Raw genomic sequence first — 6616 nt, forward strand, 5'->3', positions numbered from 1 at the left:
TCCAAGATTCATTGTTTATGTATAACACCCAATGCTCCATACAATACTTTTCCTCCTTAATACCCACCACCAGGTTCACCCATCCTCCCACCCCCCTCCCTTCTAAAATCATCAGTTTGTTTCTTGGAGTCCATAGTCAGTTATTAAATAAAATCTTTTTAAGAAAAAGCAAAGGGTCAACACTTTTGGTATTTATTATAATGCTTATTTTTGTTTATCCTTATGGTGCTTAACAGATGCTTGTCCATTCAAGAAGAACCCTGTGCATCTGTGCCCAGACACACCTACATGATGCTGCCCTCTTGGCCCTTGGGCAGATAACACATTCTCTGATGGAGGTAATGGGATAGACTTCATCACACAGGGTCAGGAACAGAAGATCCTGATCACTAGATCCTGTGCAAGGGGGTAAACAAATACTGAGCATGCATCTATCACCTCTTGATATGTGTATCTTCATATCCTTGAAACACTACAACAGTCCTATGGAGACAGATGTTATTATTCGCAGCCCTCCTGTCATATTTCCTTACCACCAAACTGGCCATCAGGAGCTTAAGGGACTAAATTTTCTCTGGAAGCTTTTCTCTATGGCATTCTTGAGCTCCTTATTCCTGAGGCTGAAAATAATTGGGCTGAGAAAGGGAGTGAAGACTGTATAGGTGATGGCCATTAGAGTGTTACTGTCTATAGAAGGGGGGGTCCTTGGACTTGAGGTAGATCATGGAGACAAAACCATAGTGCACAATGACCACAGTGAGGTGAGACACACATGTGGAGAAGATCTTGTGCCTGCCTTCAGCTGAAGGGATCCTCGATATGACAGCCACAATGAAGACATAGGAGAGGATGATGAATAAATATCCCATCAGCGCTATGACACACACCAAGATCACACTCAAGATGACAGAGGATGTCTCCTTCCCAGAGGCCAACTTTAGGATGGAAAGAACATGGTAGACAAAATCATGGACTACTTAAGACTCATAGAAGGTGTGGTGAAGGGGCGCCTGGGTGGCTCAGTGGGTTAAGCCGCTGCCTTCGGCTCAGGCCATGATCTCGGAGTCCTGGGATCGAGTCCCGCATCGGGCTCTCTGCTCAGCAGGGAGCCTGCTTCCTCCTGTCTCTCTGCCTGCCTCTCTGCCTGCCTCTCTGCCTGCTTGTGATCTCTGTCTGTCAAATAAATAAATAAAATCTAAAAAAAAAAAAAAAAAGAAGGTGAGGTGAAAAACTATCAGAGTCATCATCATCCCCATGACTGAGGCACCAGCCCAGCACCTGGACATGAGAAAGAACAGCCATGTGGACTCATGAGCACATTGTATCGTGGGTGGTAGTTGGCCACATAGCAGTCATTGCCCATGATCATGGACAGAAAGGAGTGCTATATGTCCTCATGAGCTCTTTACCCTCATTTATTCATTCATATAGTCAAGAAATGTTATCCAAGGCTTATTTTATATGGAAATATTCTAGGTGGTTGAATCCAGCAATGACCAAGGGCTAGGGCTCTACTTTGTCCTTTTCATTTTCTACTGAGGGAAGCTGCCATATAACCAAAGATGACAGCATAGAGTGGTTGGAGGGGTGTTGGGGACAGCTTAGGGATCTGCAGAAGCTAAGTGTGGGTCACACATCCAGCCTGGGATTTAGAGACTTTGAAACTGGTGGGAGTCCTGCAGGGTGAGTAGATATGATTCAGCTGAGCCAGGCAGGTGGAAGAGGGGTTTCCAGACAGAGGGGACAGCAAGAACAAAGGCTCAGGGTGAAAAAGGCATAGTGCATTTGGGACAATGTTATGTTCAGTGCACCAGGGAGAGCTGAAGGTCGCTAGTGTATTTCTGGAATTGAAGGCATGCAGGTGGGAAGGGCATGGGCATGCAAGGCAATGCTGTACACTTGAGGAGTTTGTTTTAAGGGGAATGGGGACCAATAAATGTGTTTTTTGGGTAAATTTTATTTTTTATTATGTTTTATTAGTCACCGTACAGTACATCATTAGATGTAGTGTTCCATGAGCCATTGTTTGCATATAACACCCAGTGCTCATGCAATATGCAAGAGGAAAGAGCTGTATTGCACTACATGAACATTCTCATGGATGTTTCCAGTTGGGGCTTCCTATGAGGGTGTTCTTATGACATCTAGTACATGTCCTTTGGTGGATTAATACTTACGTGTTGTGTTGGGTCTATAGCTTGGTGTGTAAACACCAACTCATAGGGAACACCTATGTTTAGCTAGAATAGATACTGCCAAACAGTTTTGCAAATTGATGATACCAGTAGGTACATTTTAAGCACAAGTAGCATGGTCAGATTCCTGTTTGTAGAGACCCCTTCTGGCTGGTGTGAGGGAAGCAGGCTGCTGAGAGCAGGCAGGGTGGGCAGGTGCAGGAAGAGATGGGGAGAGGTGCATGAGGGCATCCTGGATGGGGTGGAGTGGCAAACTGAGGTTGATTTCAGAGGTAGAATGGACAGTGCTGTTGATGGGACAGAGGGAGAGAGGAAGTGAAAGTTTTCTACTTCTAACACTCAAGACACCAAATGTGTGAGTTCTTTCCACACCAATGACCATGTTCTCCAACTACCCAGACACCATGTTGGTGTCCTATAATTCTGTTCAGTTCTGACACAACTACCTGGAGATGCCAGTCACAAGTACTGGGTGCCCAGGACACCCGCACTTCTGCCTGATGTGGCTACAAAGGTGAGGGTTTCTACATTTCCCCCTTTCAGTTTGAATACTTTACTAGAATAACTCACAGAAATCCAGAAAATGCAACAATTACTCTTCCCAGTTTATTATGAACAAACAACTCAGGAACAGCCAAATGAAAGAGATGTATCCTCCAAGGTATGGAGGAAGGAGCAAGGAACATCCATGCCCTCTCTGCACACGCCACCCTCTAGCACCGCTGTGTATTCACCAGCAGGGAAGGTTTCTGAATCCCATTTTTAGGGAGTTTTTATGGGGATTTGATTACACAGACATCATTGATTAAGTCATTCATCCCTAATTGAGCATCAATCTCTACCCCTGTCCCCTCCCTGGAGGTTCCAATTCTCTAATTACCCCTTGGTTGTTCTGGGGAGCAGCCCCCTTCCTATAATTATTCAGGCTGAGGGCTCAGCCACCACTCATCTCAGGAGCATACAGAAGCCACTGTATCACTCCTGAGACAAGGGCATAGGGGCTCTGTCTCAGGAACTGGACAAGACCAAGTGAGTTATTATAGCCCAAGAATTCACATACTAATTTGAATTCTCTGGCTGGATCACCATGAAAACAGGGATAAGTTAAGTCAACCAAGGGGAGAAGCGGGGCTATCCAGTTCAGCCAGAAGACACTGCACACTTTTATTGACCAAAAGAAAGCATTCTCCAGGGGCGCCTGGGTGGCTCAGTGGGTTAAGCCGCTGCCTTAGGCTCAGGTCATGATCTCAGGGTCCTGGGATCGAGTCCCACATCGGGCTCTCTGCTCAGCAGGGAGCCTGCTTCCCTCTCTCTCTCTGCCTGCCTCTCTGTCTACTTGTGATCTCTGTCTGTCAAATAAATAAATAAAATCTTTAAAAAAAAAAGCATTCTCCAAGACCTAGCTCTAAATTACCCTTATTCTGGGAAGCCTTCCAGCTACCTTGATCCCACTGCAGAGCCCTGGATTCCCATTCTGAGCTGCTCCAGATCCTGCCTTCCCTCTGACCTTGCCCTGATCCCAACTCATTGAGGGCATCTAATCCTGTCCTGTCTCCCCCAAGACTGGGAGTTCCTAGGCCTGAGCAGGGGCTGGGGCTCTGGGCAGAGTTAGATAATAGGGAGTCTTGATTGTGTTGGAGTGTTGGAGGAAGGAGTAGAGGTTTCAGGTCCCCAGAGGCTCTCTGATGATCCTCCTGGCCTCTCAAGACTCTGAGGGCTGACCTTGCAGGTTGGTGTCCTGGGGAGGCCCTGGAGAGCAGCCTCCTGGGAAGTTGCAGCAGGGATAAAGCACATAGCCTCAGTTCCAGGAGCCCTGAGGTCTGGCCCCACACCTGCTCTTGTGTGCTGCTGACAGCCTCAGGCTGGAGAGCCTCTTCTACCCTCCCCTGCTGGCTGCTTCCTGGAAGAGGCAGCACAGGCTGAGGGCAACCAGGAGGGACAGGGTAGGTGGCAATACTCAGGCAGCTGTGGAGAGGGAGACCCAGGCTCGGAATTGGGACAGAGTCTGGGACAAAGGTCAGAAGACAGGCTCTTAGCCTTGGGCAGCTGCTGGGGGTTGCCCATTTGGGGTCTAGTGTTCTTCACCCAACCTAGTGCCCTTTGCAGCTTCTAGATCAGTAGTTCTCAATCTAGGGTGATTCTACCCCACAGGGGACATGTGCACATGTCTGGAGACAGTTGTCATGACTCAGGAAGGCAGGGAGAGGTTACTGCCACTGGGTGGGGGGATGAGGCCAGGGATGTTGAACATAATAAAATGCAGAAGACAGCCACCACCCCAGAGAATGATATGGCCCCAAATGCGAGGAGTATTGAGGATCAGAAACCTTGCTCCAGGTGTGTATCTTGTCTGTGCTGTTGTGTCCTGACTTGAGTGACAGTGGTTTTGCTATCCTGGAGGGTAGCCTTGTGGGGGAGGCAGAAGGTTGAGCTGGATGTACTCCTGTGGTGTGTGACATGGACTCCACACCTGTGTGTGAGCCATCCTCTGTGAGACCAGAGTAGACAGAATTCTCTCCTGCACCTGTCAGAGGACATTGGGGAACCCAGCCCAGAGAACTGCTGCCACTCCACCCAGCAGAATGTGGGAAGGCAGACTATAATGGTGAGACTGACAGGTGGAGGGTGGAGATTGGATCAGCCACTCACAGAACTGGGTTGTCAGGTTACCAGAGGGACTAAGGGTCCCCGAAAGGGCAGAGACCATGAATTTAGAATGGGGCCAATTGGTTCCATGTGGTATAGACTGAGGACAGCAAAGCAGCTTAGAGGACAAAAAAAGATGTCAAATTCAGTGATAACTACCCACTTTAGGTAAACATGGGGCCCTTTTTGTGAATGCTCATGGACCTTCTCCAGATGGTTCTCTGCTTACTCCCAACTTTCATTTGGGGGAGAGGAGGCTCAGAGATGGAACTTTCTTTCTCAGAAACCACAGCAAAATCTGGGACTTGAAGACTGGCTCTGATGACTACACTGGGTGTGTGTTTTAGGCAATGCTCTCTGGGAGCCCGAATGGAGTGGAAGCAGAGAAGGAGCCTGGGGCTGTGAGCAGTGCAGGGGAGAGGAGTGGAGTCACATAGATGGAGAGGAGCTGAGCACGGGGGCAGCTATTTTGTAGACAGTGAGGATGCTGAGTGAAGGGGAATGAGGCACAGAAGGGAGCTGACACCGGTGTCTGGGTTTCTGAGAGGGACACCTGCATGGCCCCAGACTATTTCCTGGTCATCAGCACAGCCTTCCTCACTCCAAGAAGGTCCCTCCCCATCCTGCTGCTTCTGTGTCCTCTAGGCTCCATTCTGACCCCTATTGTGGGGGATCCTTGGGAACAAGACCCCAGGGAGACCATGGGGTACAATTATGGCTGGGTCCTGTCCCAGAGCCCAGGATTTCGGGAGCTCTAGGCAGTAGATGAGGCTCAAATTATTTATAAAAACATATTTTTGTTTTATTTTATGGCAGACAACAGGTGCAGAGGTTTGAGTCAATGATATTTCTGGTTCACTGCTTTTGATAATCTTGATTTTCTTAATGTCCTTTTCTATTTTTGTTCATATTCTCTTTCTGCCACCCTGTTTCCCTCCAGTTTCAACCACCATTCTAAGACCCTGAAGTCATGCTCTTTGATTTGTGTATGCTCTCATAGATAGGTATTGTTTCTCTGTGCATACCTATGTTGTAAATTATCTTTTTCCTTTTTTTAGTTTCATAGAAAATTGGTCACTTTTAGATTTATAGAGAAGTTTTTAGTTTACAGAAAAAGGCATACCTCCTCTCTCCTGCATACCATTTCCTCTTCTACCTCTTGTGTTAGTGTAGTACATTTGTTCCAGTTGGTGAACCAATATGGATACATTATTATTAAATCAGCCCATGGGTTACAATAGAGTTCACTGTCTGTGTTGCACCTTATGTGGGTTTAACAAATGTATAGTGATATGCATCATTCAGAAGAGTTTCAGGGGCTCCGTATTTCATGTACCTAAATGGGATTATACTGGAGCATTCATCTCATTTTTGTGTCATTCACTCAATATTATTTTAAAGCATTTTTGTTTACATTGAATTAATTGACCCATAACGTACTATGGTTTCATAGGTACAAGCCTGTGACTCATCAGTCTTATATAATACCCAGTGCTCATTACATCACCTGCCCTCCTTAATGTCCATCACCCAGTTATCCCATCCCTCCACTCCCTTCCCCTCCAGCAATCTTCAGTTTTTTCCCTATGATTAAGAGTCTCTAAGGGTCCTTTAGTCTGCTGAGTGTCCATCCAGCTGCTGCCTGGGACTCCAGTGTTTGCATCCAGCCCATGTGACCTGCCCTCTTTCCACTTATGGACAAGCACTTTTCACATTCCCCACTACAAACAATGTTACAAAACATTCCCTGACATGTTCCCTTATAAATACCTGTC

At 47.1% G+C, this 6616-nt stretch overlaps 1 pseudogene; it reads right to left on the reverse strand.

Moving 5' to 3' along the window:
- Nucleotides 1–547: 547 nt before the first annotated feature.
- LOC111143931 overlaps nucleotides 548–6616 on the reverse strand; it is a 16939-nt pseudogene continuing 10870 nt past the window's right edge.

The sequence above is a fragment of the Enhydra lutris genome, unplaced genomic scaffold (assembly GCF_002288905.1).
Source record: "Enhydra lutris kenyoni isolate GAN:26980312 unplaced genomic scaffold, ASM228890v2 scaffoldscaffold10, whole genome shotgun sequence".
Classification (NCBI taxonomy): Eukaryota; Metazoa; Chordata; class Mammalia; order Carnivora; family Mustelidae; genus Enhydra; species Enhydra lutris.